This window comes from Homalodisca vitripennis, chromosome 4 (genome assembly GCF_021130785.1).
Source record: "Homalodisca vitripennis isolate AUS2020 chromosome 4, UT_GWSS_2.1, whole genome shotgun sequence".
NCBI lineage: Eukaryota > Metazoa > Arthropoda > Insecta > Hemiptera > Cicadellidae > Homalodisca > Homalodisca vitripennis.
Genome location: NC_060210.1, coordinates 126847131 through 126864388, shown reverse-complemented (window position 1 = coordinate 126864388; position 17258 = coordinate 126847131).

Sequence of the window (17258 nt, the reverse complement as noted above, 5' to 3'; positions counted from 1 at the left end):
ATCAGCCTTTTATAAGTTGTATTATTATCATGAAATGGCTATTTTACTTATATTGACTTCGTTATCGCATTTAATGGAAACAGGTGTGTTTGGACGGTAAACTGAAATATTCCTAACGTACATAAATATTTTAAAGAGTCTTAGTCCCAAGGTATTCGCTCAAGGAATATATCACTACCATCTCTGCCAATATTCATAAACTATCCATCTATTTTTCCCTGTTTATAGTACAATGTGGGATTGTTTAATTCTTTTCGGCTTACGAAAACTTTTATATCGTCAGAAAAACTGTATCAAAATAAATGTATGTCATAATATCTCAAGTATTGATTGGTATTTAAATTTTCCTAAATTTAATTAGTTGCTTTTGGTTTTGTGTTTTCAAAAATATGAAGAAATAAGCAAAGGACATATGGAAAGAGGAATAGTTCAAAGTTAGTAGTAATTAACAGATACTAGTGTAGTGTTGAAGTGTAACTAATATATATATCGGCTGTCGTTTTTGCCAATTATTTCAAGTTTTCAAAAGTGCAACTGACAGTTTTGTTGTGAACTGAGTTAGAAAACAGAAGATCTGTTTGTCCCAGAGGCCAGAGTTTGTTTGATGACCGACATTTGGCCTCGTCACAACGATCAACACAATCACGGTGTCTGCCGTGTTTGTCATGGCTTCTGTCAACAGCAGTGAATAAACTAGTGAGGTGAGAATAAAAAATACTGTACTTCGTTACTAATCTTTTAATTCATTGTCGAAGTTACGGAAACAATGGTTATATTTTGTTCCACCGTTGTTAAACGCTTTACCTCGCTATTTTAATGTTTTTTTAACTACATATTTATTTTTTCGGAAAGTAAGTGATAACAAATATTCGTATGAAGGCATTTTGATGCTTCTTAAGATTAAACATGTAAAGAATATTTCCTTTTTTCTTTTAGGGTTAAGGGCACTAAGGAAAATACTATTTACAATGTTATATTTTACGTGCAGTGCTTAAAGTGCCAGGACTTCAAATAACTTAAAAGGGGTATTTAATAAAATAATAAACAGAATAAGCTCGTATCCAATTTGAAACTAAGTAAATTTTTCTCATCTAAATCACGTTTTAGAGACATTACTATCTGCAAATTTGTTGTTTTGCCAATGTAAATAAGAACGTTTTTTATAAAAAGAAGGCTTTCAAAAGTTGAAGACATATCAATATTATAATTATTTGATTTTATGTATAAATTAAACGAATAACGGGGAAATTCGTAGTTAGGCGTTTAAGTAAAACGTGTTTTATTTAAAATATATGTGGAATAATCACTAACTTTATATATGTCAAACTCTGTATATATAACTTATAGATCTGTTTAGTAAAAGAACAATGGAAATAAATCTTCCACACAAGGTCCATATCATAAGAATTTCTAATTATTTTTGCGTAATTTATTAATAATAGCAAGAAACTGTCTTTCTTACACAAAATTCTTACACCATAAATAACTAATATTAAATTTTACATTAAGTTAATTTTACGAATCTATGGTTTGCTAGTAAAAATATTCTAATGCACCGCATAATTATTAATATAATGTTTTTGTGTAACTAAACTCACTAAACACAATTAATTGGTATTCATTAAACTAAACCATTTTAAATATTTCAGTTCCTTATACCAGTTTGGTTCGGGATAGAGAAAGTTGATAAAGTCTACTTCTAACAATTATTAAACAAAATTCTGAGGTTGTATGGGAAGAAGTTAGTTAAGCACTGGATACCGTCTTGACAATAGACGATTAATTGCAGTTATCTGCAGTAGGCTTTGTTTATTCTATAGCACTTTTTCTTGGATTGGTTTTTTTTATAGTAGCCACAATATTTTTCTAAATAATTGAAATATTATGTTTTAACTATAATAACTTATAAAATTTTCTGTCGACTAGTAACTCCATTCGATTTATTTCTACTGACAATTAGGAAGAAGTTCCGTCCCATCAAAAACTTCTGAAAGCCGTATTATAAAAAAATCTTATTTTAGCCGACAACTCCTAACAAACCCACTTTCCTTTCACTTTTTTGTAAGAGAATTCCAAGTCTGCAACTTGACTATACATTTATCTAAGTGAAAGCCACTTTCAGAAACGGAGAATAATGCAGTGGCCCCATTCAGGCAATTTTTCATTACATTTACCACAGGTTAAAAGGGCAATCGCATTTAATAGAATATAAATAAGTATAAGTAATTCATTGAAGGCAAAAAGTAGTTTTTATAAGGTTTATACTTAAAAAGTTGCGTTAAATATAGGTTAACCTCTCAGACGTCCTAACCCGTTTAAAACACCAAAAAGATAATTGGTATCAATCCATAAGTACGAGTACATAATACAGGATATGGTATTAAATATATCCCAATCTTCCCGACCCAATCCATTTCATAGCATTGTGTTATGCGTCTGGAGGGATACTTCTTAAAACATCAATTGTAAATATTAATTATGTTTATATATTTATTATATAAAATCACTCTATCTCATTGAACCAGGGCTAGTTATATGCCCACTGACTGTGAAAGGAATCGTAAAGCACATTTTATTAATTTTTGAGAAATTCAAAGATAAATCTGAATAAAGTTTGACCTTTGGAGGCAAAAATCTATTCTCATACATGATTGCCAAAGATACCATTTTTAAGTCGAATACTAATTGAACCTTAATTTCTCGTTTGCGTACGATCTCCAAGCTATATTAAACTTAGTTATGGATTCATTTTTAATTTGTGTTCTTAATATGCCACCCTTTTAAAAGATTGCAAGACTTTGATTTTGGAGATTTACGTTATAAATTAGTTAAGTTACTGTTAAACAATAATACTTTTCGTAGGTCTTAAATATTATTTTTGGGTTTTTATAAACATCTGCCTGTTTTAAAAACATAAATGAACTAGTTTTTCCCCTAATACATTTAATTAGTATTTTTATTTTAATTTTATATTACCTACTGTAAATAAGACTTGAGTGAAGTTATTTCAGATTAAAGTTTACCGAGCTCAATCCAAGGTGTTATAAAGAATGTAATAAGCCCCTAAAAGTATGGCCTCAGGAAGAGTATGTTGCTTCAATGCATTTAGGAACACGTATGTAGCAAATAAGTCCGAATAGAGTCAATTAGTCAAATACGTCGCGCTTTACAAAGTTGGATTTTATATTTAATTTTACATGTAAAATAGTTTCATAACATTTAGAGCCCGAGGCCAAACTTGTCTTGTTGAAATGTACTCTTCTATTAATATTGGCTATCACTTAACGATGTATAAACTAACACTATTTTACCTATTTTTTATTACGTTGTTATATTGCATGATTTTATTTATAACTTTGGTATATTTTAAGTATATGGGAATTCGAAGCATTTAACTGACTTTTAAATCCAATACAAAATGCATAATTGCGATTTTTAACACTATTACAGACATAAGTATAACTAGTCTGAAGTATTTATGAGGTTATAAACAGATATTGCAAAACAATTTTATACAAAATGTTAGGAAACAAAAAGTAGATGGAGGTAAGAAATTATGAAAGACACAGAATGTTATAAGTTTAAAGTGGCAACCGGTGCATATTGTACTAAGCTTTCTCCGGTTATGTAGAGTCCCATTAAAATGAAGTTACACAAAAGGTTCTTTGAGATTTATATATATATTATAATAATCAGCCTTTTATAAGTTGTATTATTATCATGAAATGGCTATTTTACTTATATTGACTTCGTTATCGCATTTAATGGAAACAGGTGTGTTTGGACGGTAAACTGAAATATTCCTGACGTACATAAATATTTTAAAGAGTCTTAGTCCCAAGGTATTCGCTCAAGGAATATATCACTACCATCTCTGCCAATATTCATAAACTATCCATCTATTTTTCCCTGTTTATAGTACAATGTGGGATTGTTTAATTCTTTTCGGCTTACGAAAACTTTTATATCGTCAGAAAAACTGTATCAAAATAAATGTATGTCATAATATCTCAAGTATTGATTGGTATTTAAATTTTCCTAAATTTAATTAGTTGCTTTTGGTTTTGTGTTTTCAAAAATATGAAGAAATAAGCAAAGGACATATGGAAAGAGGAATAGTTCAAAGTTAGTAGTAATTAACAGATACTAGTGTAGTGTTGAAGTGTAACTAATATATATATCGGCTGTCGTTTTTGCCAATTATTTCAAGTTTTCAAAAGTGCAACTGACAGTTTTGTTGTGAACTGAGTTAGAAAACAGAAGATCTGTTTGTCCCAGAGGCCAGAGTTTGTTTGATGACCGACATTTGGCCTCGTCACAACGATCAACACAATCACGGTGTCTGCCGTGTTTGTCATGGCTTCTGTCAACAGCAGTGAATAAACTAGTGAGGTGAGAATAAAAAATACTGTACTTCGTTACTAATCTTTTAATTCATTGTCGAAGTTACGGAAACAATGGTTATATTTTGTTCCACCGTTGTTAAACGCTTTACCTCGCTATTTCAATGTTTTTTTAACTACATATTTATTTTTTCGGAAAGTAAGTGATAACAAATATTCGTATGAAGGCATTTTGATGCTTCTTAAGATTAAACATGTAAAGAATATTTCCTTTTTTCTTTTAGGGTTAAGGGCACTAAGGAAAATACTATTTACAATGTTATATTTTACGTGCAGTGCTTAAAGTGCCAGGACTTCAAATAACTTAAAAGGGGTATTTAATAAAATAATAAACAGAATAAGCTCGTATCCAATTAGAAACTAAGTAGATTTTTCTCATCTAAATCACGTTTTAGAGACATTACTATCTGCAAATTTGTTGTTTTGCCAATGTAAATAAGAACGTTTTTTATAAAAAGAAGGCTTTCAAAAGTTGAAGGCATATCAATATTATAATTATTTGATTTTATGTATAAATTAAACGAATAACGGGGAAATTCGTAGTTAGGCGTTTAAGTAAAACGTGTTTTATTTAAAATATATGTGGAATAATCACTAACTTTATATATGTCAAACTCTGTATATATAACTTATAGATCTGTTTAGTAAAAGAACAATGGAAATAAATCTTCCACACAAGGTCCATATCATAAGAATTTCTAATTATTTTTGCGTAATTTATTAATAATAGCAAGAAACTGTCTTTCTTACACAAAATTCTTACACCATAAATAACTAATATTAAATTTTACATTAAGTTAATTTTACGAATCTATGGTTTGCTAGTAAAAATACTCTAATGCACCGCATAATTATTAATATAATGTTTTTGTGTAACTAAACTCACTAAACACAATTAATTGGTATTCATTAAACTAAACCATTTTAAATATTTCAGTTCCTTATACCAGTTTGGTTCGGGATAGAGAAAGTTGATAAAGTCTACTTCTAACAATTATTAAACAAAATTCTGAGGTTGTATGGGAAGAAGTTAGTTAAGCACTGGATACCGTCTTGACAATAGACGATTAATTGCAGTTATCTGCAGTAGGCTTTGTTTATTCTATAGCACTTTTTCTTGGATTGGTTTTTTTATAGTAGCCACAATATTTTTCTAAATAATTGAAATATTATGTTTTAACTATAATAACTTATAAAATTTTCTGTCGACTAGTAACTCCATTCGATTTATTTCTACTGACAATTAGGAAGAAGTTCCGTCCCATCAAAAACTTCTGAAAGCCGTATTATAAAAAATCTTATTTTAGCCGACAACTCCTAACAAACCCACTTTCCTTTCACTTTTTTGTAAGAGAATTCCAAGTCTGCAACTTGACTATACATTTATCTAAGTGAAAGCCACTTTCAGAAACGGAGCATAATGCAGTGGCCCCATTCAGTCAATTTTTCATTACATTTACCACAGGTTAAAAGGGCAATCGCATTTAATAGAATATAAATAAATATAAGTAATTCATTGAAGGCAAAAAGTAGTTTTTATAAGGTTTATACTTAAAAAGTTGCGTTAAATATAGGTTAACCTCTCAGACGTCCTAACCCGTTTAAAACACCAAAAAGATAATTGGTATCAATCCATAAGTACGAGTACATAATACAGGATATGGTATTAAATATATCCCAATCTTCCCGACCCAATCCATTTCATAGCATTGTGTTATGCGTCTGGAGGGATACTTCTTAAAACATTAATTGTAAATATTAATTATGTTTATATATTTATTATATAAAATCACTCTATCTCATTGAACCAGGGCTAGTTATATGCCCACTGACTGTGAAAGGAATCGTAAAGCACATTTTATTAATTTTTGAGAAATTCAAAGATAAATCTGAATAAAGTTTGACCTTTGGAGGCAAAAATCTATTCTCATACATGATTGCCAAAGATACCATTTTTAAGTCGAATACTAATTGAACCTTAATTTCTCGTTTGCGTACGATCTCCAAGCTATATTAAACTTAGTTATGGATTCATTTTTAATTTGTGTTCTTAATATGCCACCCTTTTAAAAGATTGTAAGACTTTGATTTTGGAGATTTACGTTATAAATTAGTTAAGTTACTGTTAAACAATAATACTTTTCGTACGTCTTAAATATTATTTTTGGGTTTTTATAAACATCTGCCTGTTTTAAAAACATAAATGAACAAGTTTTTCCCCTAATACATTTAATTAGTATTTTTATTTTAATTTTATATTACCTACTATAAATAAGACTTGAGTGAAGTTATTTCAGATTAAAGTTTACCGAGCTCAATCCAAGGTGTTATAAAGGATGTAATAAGCCCCTAAAAGTATGGCCTCAGGAAGAGTATGTTGCTTCAATGCATTTAGGAACACGTATGTAGCAAATAAGTCCGAATAGAGTCAATTAGTCAAATACGTCGCGCTTTACAAAGTTGGATTTTATATTTAATTTTACATGTAAAATAGTTTCATAACATTTAGAGCCCGAGGCCAAACTTGTCTTGTTGAAATGTACTCTTCTATTAATATTGGCTATCACTTAACGATGTATAAACTAACACTATTTTACCTATTTTTTATTACGTTGTTATATTGCATGATTTTATTTATAACTTTGGTATATTTTAAGTATATGGGAATTCGAAGCATTTAACTGACTTTTAAATCCAATACAAAATGCATAATTGCGATTTTTAACACTATTACAGACATAAGTATAACTAGTCTGAAGTATTTATGAGGTTATAAACAGATATTGCAAAACAATTTTATACAAAATGTTAGGAAACAAAAAGTAGATGGAGGTAAGAAATTATGAAAGACACAGAATGTTATAAGTTTAAAGTGGCAACCGGTGCATATTGTACTAAGCTTTCTCCGGTTATGTAGAGTCCCATTAAAATGTAGTTACACAAAAGGTTCTTTGAGATTTATATATATTATAATAATCAGCCTTTTATAAGTTGTATTATTATCATGAAATGGCTATTTTACTTATATTGACTTCGTTATCGCATTTAATGGAAACAGGTGTGTTTGGACGGTAAACTGAAATATTCCTAACGTACATAAATATTTTAAAGAGTCTTAGTCCCAAGGTATTCGCTCAAGGAATATATCACTACCATCTCTGCCAATATTCATAAACTATCCATCTATTTTTCCCTGTTTATAGTACAATGTGGGATTGTTTAATTCTTTTCGGCTTACGAAAACTTTTATATCGTCAGAAAAACTGTATCAAAATAAATGTATGTCATAATATCTCAAGTATTGATTGGTATTTAAATTTTCCTAAATTTAATTAGTTGCTTTTGGTTTTGTGTTTTCAAAATATGAAGAAATAAGCAAAGGACATATGGAAAGAGGAATAGTTCAAAGTTAGTAGTAATTAACAGATACTAGTGTAGTGTTGAAGTGTAACTAATATATATATCGGCTGTCGTTTTTGCCAATTATTTCAAGTTTTCAAAAGTGCAACTGACAGTTTTGTTGTGAACTGAGTTAGAAAACAGAAGATCTGTTTGTCCCAGAGGCCAGAGTTTGTTTGATGACCGACATTTGGCCTCGTCACAACGATCAACACAATCACGGTGTCTGCCGTGTTTGTCATGGCTTCTGTCAACGGCAGTGAATAAACTAGTGAGGTGAGAATAAAAAATACTGTACTTCGTTACTAATCTTTTAATTCATTGTCGAAGTTACGGAAACAATGGTTATATTTTGTTCCACCGTTGTTAAACGCTTTACCTCGCTATTTCAATGTTTTTTTAACTACATATTTATTTTTTCGGAAAGTAAGTGATAACAAATATCCGTATGAAGGCATTTTGATGCTTCTTAAGATTAAACATGTAAAGAATATTTCCTTTTTTCTTTTAGGGTTAAGGGCACTAAGGAAAATACTATTTACAATGTTATATTTTACGTGCAGTGCTTAAAGTGCCAGGACTTCAAATAACTTAAAAGGGGTATTTAATAAAATAATAAACAGAATAAGCTCGTATCCAATTAGAAACTAAGTAAATTTTTCTCATCTAAATCACGTTTTAGAGACATTACTATCTGCAAATTTGTTGTTTTGCCAATGTAAATAAGAATGTTTTTTATAAAAAGAAGGCTTTCAAAAGTTGAAGGCATATCAATATTATAATTATTTGATTTTATGTATAAATTAAACGAATAACGGGGAAATTCGTAGTTAGGCGTTTAAGTAAAACGTGTTTTATTTAAAATATATGTGGAATAATCACTAACTTTATATATGTCAAACTCTGTATATATAACTTATAGATCTGTTTAGTAAAAGAACAATGGGAATAAATCTTCCACACAAGGTCCATATCATAAGAATTTCTAATTATTTTTGCGTATTTTATTAATAATAGCAAGAAACTGTCTTTCTTACACAAAATTCTTACACCATACATAACTAATATTAAATTTTACATTAAGTTAATTTTACGAATCTATGGTTTGCTAGTAAAAATACTCTAATGCACCGCATAATTATTAATATAATGTTTTTGTGTAACTAAACTCACTAAACACAATTAATTAGTAGTCATTAAACTAAACCATTTTAAATATTTCAGTTCCTTATACCAGTTTGGTTCGGGATGGAGAAAGTTGATAAAGTCTACTTCTAACAATTATTAAACAAAATTCTGAGGTTGTATGGGAAGAAGTTAGTTAAGCACTGGATACCGTCTTGACAATAGACGATTAATTGCAGTTATCTGCAGTAGGCTTTGTTTATTCTATAGCACTTTTTCTTGGATTGGTTTTTTTTATAGTAGCCACAGTATTTTTCTAAATAATTGAAATATTATGTTTTAACTATAATGACTTATAAAATTTTCTGTCGACTAGTAACTCCATTCGATTTATTTTTACTGACAATTAGGAAGAAGTTCCGTCCCATCAAAAACTTCTGAAAGCCGTATTATAAAAAATCTTATTTTAGCCGACAACTCCTAACAAACCCACTTTCCTTTCACTTTTTTGTAAGAGAATTCCAAGTCTGCAACTTGACTATACATTTATCTAAGTGAAAGCCACTTTCAGAAACGGAGCATACTGCAGTGGCCCCATTCAGGCAATTTTTCATTACATTTACCACAGGTTAAAAGGGCAATCGCATTTAATAGAATATAAATAAGTATAAGTAATTCATTGAAGGCAAAAAGTAGTTTTTATAAGGTTTATACTTAAAAAGTTGCGTTAAATATAGGTTAACCTCTCAGACGTCCTAACCCGTTTAAAACACCAAAAAGATAATTGGTATCAATCCATAAGTACGAGTACATAATATAGGATATGGTATTAAATATATCCCCATCTTCCCGACCCAATCCATTTCATAGCATTGTGTTATGCGTCTGGAGGGATACTTCTTAAAACATCAATTATAAATATTAATTATGTTTATATATTTATTATATAAAATCACTCTATCTCATTGAACCAGGGCTAGTTATATGCCCACTGACTGTGAAAGGAATCGTAAAGCACATTTTATTAATTTTTGAGAAATTCAAAAATAAATCTGAATAAAGTTTGACCTTTGGAGGCAAAAATCTATTCTCATACATGATTGCCAAAGATACCATTTTTAAGTCGAATACTAATTGAACCTTAATTTCTCGTTTGCGTACGATCTCCAAGCTATATTAAACTTAGTTATGGATTCATTTTTAATTTGTGTTCTTAATATGCCACCCTTTTAAAAGATTGTAAGACTTTGATTTTGGAGATTTACGTTTTAAATTAGTTAAGTTACTGTTAAACAATAATACTTTTCGTACGTCTTAAATATTATTTTTGGGTTTTTATAAACATCTGCCTGTTTTAAAAACATAAATGAACAAGTTTTTCCCCTAATACATTTAATTAGTATTTTAATTTTAATTTTATATTACCTACTGTAAATAACACTTGAGTGAAGTTATTTCAGATTAAAGTTTACCGAGCTCAATCCAAGGTGTTATAAAGGATGTAATAAGCCCCTAAAAGTATGGCCTCAGGAAGAGTATGTTGCTTCAATGCATTTAGGAACACGTATGTAGCAAATAAGTCCGAATAGAGTCAATTAGTCAAATACGTCGCGCTTTACAAAGTTGGATTTTTATATTTAATTTTACATGTAAAATAGTTTCATAACATTTAGAGCCCGAGGCCAAACTTGTCTTGTTGAAATGTACTCTTCTATTAATATTGGCTATCACTTAACGATGTATAAACCAACACTATTTTACCTAATTTTTTATTACGTTGTTATATTGCATGATTTTATTTATAACTTTGGTATATTTTAAGTATATGGGAATTCGAAGCATTTAACTGACTTTTAAATCCAATACAAAATGCATAATTGCGATTTTTAACACTATTACAGACATAAGTATAACTAGTCTGAAGTATTTATGAGGTTATAAACAGATATTGCTAAACAATTTTATACAAAATGTTAGGAAACAAAAAGTAGATGGAGGTAAGAAATTATGAAAGACACAGAATGTTAAAAGTTTAAAGTGGCAACCGGTGCATATTGTACTAAGCTTCCTCCGTTTATGTAGAGTCCCATTAAAATGTAGTTACACAAAAGGTTCTTTGAGATTTATATATATTATAATAATCAGCCTTTTATAAGTTGTATTATTATCATAAAATGGCTATTTTACTTATAGTATATTGACTTCGTTATAGCATTTAATTTTAATTTGAGAGATTAATGGAAACAGTTGGGTGTTTGGACGGTAAACTGAAATATTCCTAACGTACATAAATATTTTAAAGAGTGTTAGTCCCAAGGTATTTGGTGGGGTAGTTTTCTTATTTATTAAATAATATAATCTAAACATTATTCTTTCACTTTAAGGGGATTACATACATAAATTACATCGTGCAATTTTCAGTTGTGTTTTTATTTTAATAATTCCTTTTTAGTTTTAAGTTGATTTAAATGGCTTGGCAGAAAATATGCATACATTATTAAGTTAACCAAGGTACGTAAAACGATAAACTATTTAGTTGTTAACATTTTAGAATTAAAATTGTGTTTACTCGTCTTACGTACTCGTGTATGAAAGTTATATACTACTTTACATAAACACGTATTACTTAAACACATGTTTTACTTTATTGTTTAAAAGTCTGACCACACAACACACGTATTAACAAAATATCCTTGCATTTTCTTTTAGCTATGTAACCAATATTGTGATTCTAGTAGTTTTAGAAAAAATTTTTTTTTATATGTTACACTTATCAAATGATAAAAACCACTTAAATCACGGTTCATTTCAATATTTTATTAAATCGTAGAATTAACAAATCAGTAAACAATCTTAATTACAGGCATAGAAAATTTAAAATCCGCAAGTCTTTTTTTATGTTTTGCCTGATCCTTTAAACATAAGGGGTGCAGTGATATTCTGTCTTAAAGCTGAGCTTTGCAATTCAACAATCACACTTCGTTTTCAGAACTGTCTGATGTACGCCTAGCCGTTCTTGAGTTAATGTCCAGATAAACCTTTTGAATAAATTTTATGAACACAATTTTAAAAGCCTGCGAATTTCTAAACCATGTTTGGTTCATGTTGTTTCTGGTTTCCTTAAAAAAGGAAATTTAACCAATGGACAGGGTATACAATAGAATACAATTGAACTCAATTTTATAGAACTCAACCTTTTACGAAGATAAATTTTACAGAAATAAACTGAAATCATTTATACAAGTATATAAATAAAATAAAATCTATTATACATTAGAAGTAATACAGAAACAATATGGAGCATTTTACATGGACAGTCTGCATGTGCATAGGCAGAGTTGTAGAAGGTATTTCTGGTCTAAATAGGAGTAATCCTCGTGAGTAATTGAAATTGATATTGTACGATGTGTGACTTGTAGATATTGGAGTGTAGGCATCTGTTGTAAAGGAAAATATTTAATTGCGTTTGATTTCCAACATATTCAGTACCCGGTTTCGAAAGTAAGAGAGATGTAATACAGTCTGATACCATATGTTATTGGTAAAGTTGAGAATAGCGATATTGAGCTACGTTGCAAACAATTTAAAAAATACCGAGAGTATTTTAAACTAAAAAATGATAAATTGAAGTCAAAAGGAAAGTGTTAGGAAATAAAAAGTTACGTTGTAAAGTCACACTAGTTTTACAACTTAATATGGGCTTGAGGGCTTGACAAGGAAACAAAGTCTCTAAGCACTACACAGTCACTGTTGTACCGACAAAAACTCAAGAAAAGTTACTGAACTTTGTTCTCTCCATTCCATACACTATTTATTCCATGTTGTAGAATCCGGATATTTAAAAAGTATGGTGATCATGACAGGATGATTTGTAAGGATCTACAATAGTTTTCTACAAAAGTATCCTGACAAGATAAATGTTGGTATTAAGAATTCAAGACTAAAGAACAGTACGTGACAGAAAAATACGAATCAAATCCCATTGAAGACTCCAAGTATAGCTGCTCCTCATGTTATCTGAATGGCAATCAGAGTAGGCTGATTGGATAAGTTTCACGGATGCAAATACAACTCCTAAGTGAATAATGTTTGGTTGGTAGGTAGATTTCTCATAACTGTAATGTGCACATTCGCCAACACGTAATTAATGTAGTGTCAAGCTTTTTATTAGGTACTTTTCTCAATCGCAGGATATTTATGTTTTCTCTTTAAGAGTTAACAAAAAATAATACCTAAAAATAACAAGCATAGAAACTTATATAGAGGTTTGTTTAGTTTGATTACAGGAATGGCAGTCAGGATATACTGATACATTTTAAAATGTGAAATTGAACGTAATTTTAAGGTACCGCTATTAAAAATCGTTTGGAAAAATGTTATGAGCACGTAACACCATACGTCGCGTAGATCATGCTTATATTTTGCTAAAGTATGTATCCAATTATATTCTCAGTCATATATTTTGTGGCATGGACAAATGGATATACACACAATAAAATATAAAATACGGTTTTATAGCCCTCAAAAAGGCAAAAGGGAAAATCTCCTAGCATGCTGAGTCAGATCATGAACAGAAATGCAACTTCATTGAAACAGACTACAATAATCCGTGTCTATGTAAAAATAAAATTTCTTGCATAATGTAAAGTATATGATGAAGTCGATCTCAAGACATCTTGCGGGTAATTTGGCCATGTAAAGGGTCAGCCGAATGCTTATCATGGAAGACTTGTAGAAAATTGCTTCTTACAAAATTAAATTTCTATTGTCCCTTGAGTGATAAACTTTTCTAACGCTCATCGATTAATAGTTAAGTTTATCTGCATTATTGGTTGTTTACAAGGGAAGCAAGTTACCTATTAACTTTTAATGGGTTGCTTCCTTATTTCTAAAATGTAAAGATTACATACAGAGTGTAAATTAAGTCCCGATACGGCTGAATATATTCCAACGGATTGAGATATCGATGAAAAATCTTCACCATACTTATTAAACTATTTTTTTGGACTTTAAGAAGGGTAAAAGTATTTCCCCTTTTTTAAAGGGAGGAAAAGGGGAGTAACTTGAAATGTACAAACTACGAACCGTTGTACCGTGTGACGATAACACATGGGGGTGGTGACATCTGAGATGGTAGTAATAAATACTAGAATTGCAAAGTTTACTCATAAGTTCAATTTAATTTATTAAAACTTACAAGCACCACTTTTAGATGTTAAAGGAAAAGTATGTAATGCCACGTTGCTGCCAATTAGAACACAAGAACTAAAAACGAATATCTTCTAAGTGGGCCTAAAATATCCAATGTTCTCTGGAATTACGCCTACGATGTTATACTTTATAAGACATTAAGATTTTACATCCCTTCGCAACGTGTAGACTCACAACCCGGGTGTCGGTGTCTTGGCTCGAGACAATGGCGCTGTAGTTTAAGAAGGGGTTATGTCTAGTCGGTGGTTACTAGACGATGAGTAGAAGTTTATAAACTGGTAGCCATCTACTCAAATAATATGTGCCCTGTGAGCCGTGAGACACGTGGGACACGTAAACTCGCCTAAAACAAATTCGCGACGGTATTAGCCATTTAACGATACAATTTACTATTTATAAAAAACGTGTTCGCCATAAGGATGACGCCACAACTTTTGTCTATCTCAATCAAGCAAATAAAAGATCTTCAAGGGTACGTTACTTTACTATTTACAACTTTACTTTACGTTACATTCATTTTTATACGTTTGGCATCAAAGGGCTAATTTAATAATACAAAAAGATAAATTTTACTTACAGACAAAGTGCGCGAGGTCTGCTCGGTCACATAGTGGGGCTGCTAGAAGGTTAGAAGAAAATATTCATACGCGTGCCAATTAGGTAGTTCCTCCGCCCAATAATTTAGTTCCGGAACATTGGATAAAAGTAATATTAAATTATACTGGCAGACTAGGTTGCGAAATTTTACATTATATGAAAATTTAATTAATCAATTAACGGTACACCGTATCTTGTGACATACAATTTGAAAGCTAAATTCTATAGAAACACAATGGCATGAACAAACGATCTCACGACGATTGCAGTAAAATTTATAGGATGACAAACCCTTACATCTAAGGGTGGATATTAAGTCCTGATGCGCCTGGATGTATTAAAATGAATTGAGCTATCAATGTACAACCTTCACCAAACTTTTTTAATTACCTTCTCAGATATATTTTAGGGTAACAAAAAAATTCGCCTCCTTTTCAAAGGAGGGAAAAAGGGGAAGTTTTCAAATTTCAATTAGCAACTCCTATCTTTTGACAAGTCATTTTAAAGGTAATTTCGATGGATGGAAACACAATGACATGAATAAATAACCTCTACAACAATCCTAGCAAAGGTTATGGGCAAATAACCTCTTACATTGCATTTATCTAAAAAGATGAATGAAACCTCTTGCCAAAGCTATGATCACCAGAAACATTAAATATTGTGTCTAAATTGAAATTAAAAATTTATTAATTTTTAGAAAAGCATTGATTAACATTGCAATACATGTATAACTATATATATATATATATATATATATATATATATATGTATATATATATATATATATGTATATATATATTTATATTTATAACTCTGTAGCATTGCCAATCGAGGATAAAAAGAATGGAAAGCTAACGTGATGTTAATCCTGAATCGAAAGATATTATTATCTCTTGTATATTGTTTCTTCTTGAATATTTTAATTGTGTAACAAAGAAAAAGAAAAAGTGCCTCAGAGCGGGTGGTGGAGTGAGGTACTATTTTATGGGAGCGCTGACTTAAGTTGCTTTTTGATTGCATTACTCTGAATGGTATGACTCTTTCCTTTTGCTATATTTTTTTTTAATTGTGTTACTAAATTGAAAAACTTCTTTATCTGTAGATAAATAAAATATTTTTTCAACCAATTTTCTATTCGATTTTTGTTCTGAAGGTGTTGCAGTTCACTCGGTATTCTAAATCCTGTTATTTTCATGACGTTGAACGAAAAAGTTTCTGTATCTTAAATTGTAATATACATATAATAAAATTCTACATTAAATTTATCCTTAAAATAATACCTCCTTAAATCAGTAAATTCACCCAAAGATTCAATAGCATTATGCCTAATATTTCCATTTCAGTATAATAAAACAAGGTTTTTTTATCCTTATAATATTTTTTTAATGGCTTATTATGTATTCAGGAGCTAAATAGTACAGATTGATTCTGAATTATTGAAATTCAAAAGAGTCTTACTAAAAGAAATTATGCATGCATTGTGTTGATACGCGCAAGACATAAGCATTGTCCCTACATATTACTATTTTTTGGTTATTTGCCCAAAACATTTGCTAGAAAGGACGTAGAGGTATTTTCTTATTGCTATTGTGTTTCTCTTGACACATATATTTGAAAATATATACGTTTTCTTTCTTTACGAAAGTCACAGCATAACCTCATTTTATCACAACACAACAACACACGTTAGAGAAACTTACAGACGATAAAAGTATCAGTTAAAGTTAACGATGTTAGAAAAAAATGACAGGCTATTGATATCAATGTTTTTTTTCTCTAACGTCTGCATGATTGCTGAGCGACTCAATTTGGTATAATATTTATTTGTAAACGTTAAATTTCAGACAAGAGAATTTGATTAGTTTTAATTGAATAATTTTTTTCCGCATAGTTGCGAAATTACATGAAGCTGCGATGCCGTATTTTTATTGACGAGACCAATTGAATTCACTCAAGGAACAACAGTTTGAGTTTCCTGATAATTGTCCTATAAAACTGTATGATAAATCATTTCGTTTTCTATCAGCGTGTGGCAAAGGTGCTGGTAAAGTATATAGCTATACTCCAAACCCTGGAAATAGAAGCCCGCACGACTGTTTCTATCAGGGCAAAGGAAATATAATTGAATATTACATATTAATTGGAGAATACACTGTATTAAGCGTTGCACGATTAAAAGCCCCGTTTCAAGCTACTCTCTAATTCCAAGATACCCTATTAAGGTCGAAAAGATCCTTCTCTTGAAGACAGCTGTTGATGAAAGGTCTGCGTGTCTCACTGGAAAAGGATCAAAGCTTGTATACTTCAACTTGAGGGTTCTCAGATACCTTTGCCTCAACACTACTGTCATATGATCTTACCTCCCACGACCACCTAACAAGACCGATGTTGTTAAAAATAGAACCCTCGTTACTCACTTATACGCAACTATAATATTACTTTTAAATACCATTAGAAACAAATAATTGCACACACAAATAGTTAAATTTTTGTCGTACGAGTAAAAATTTGTTTACAACT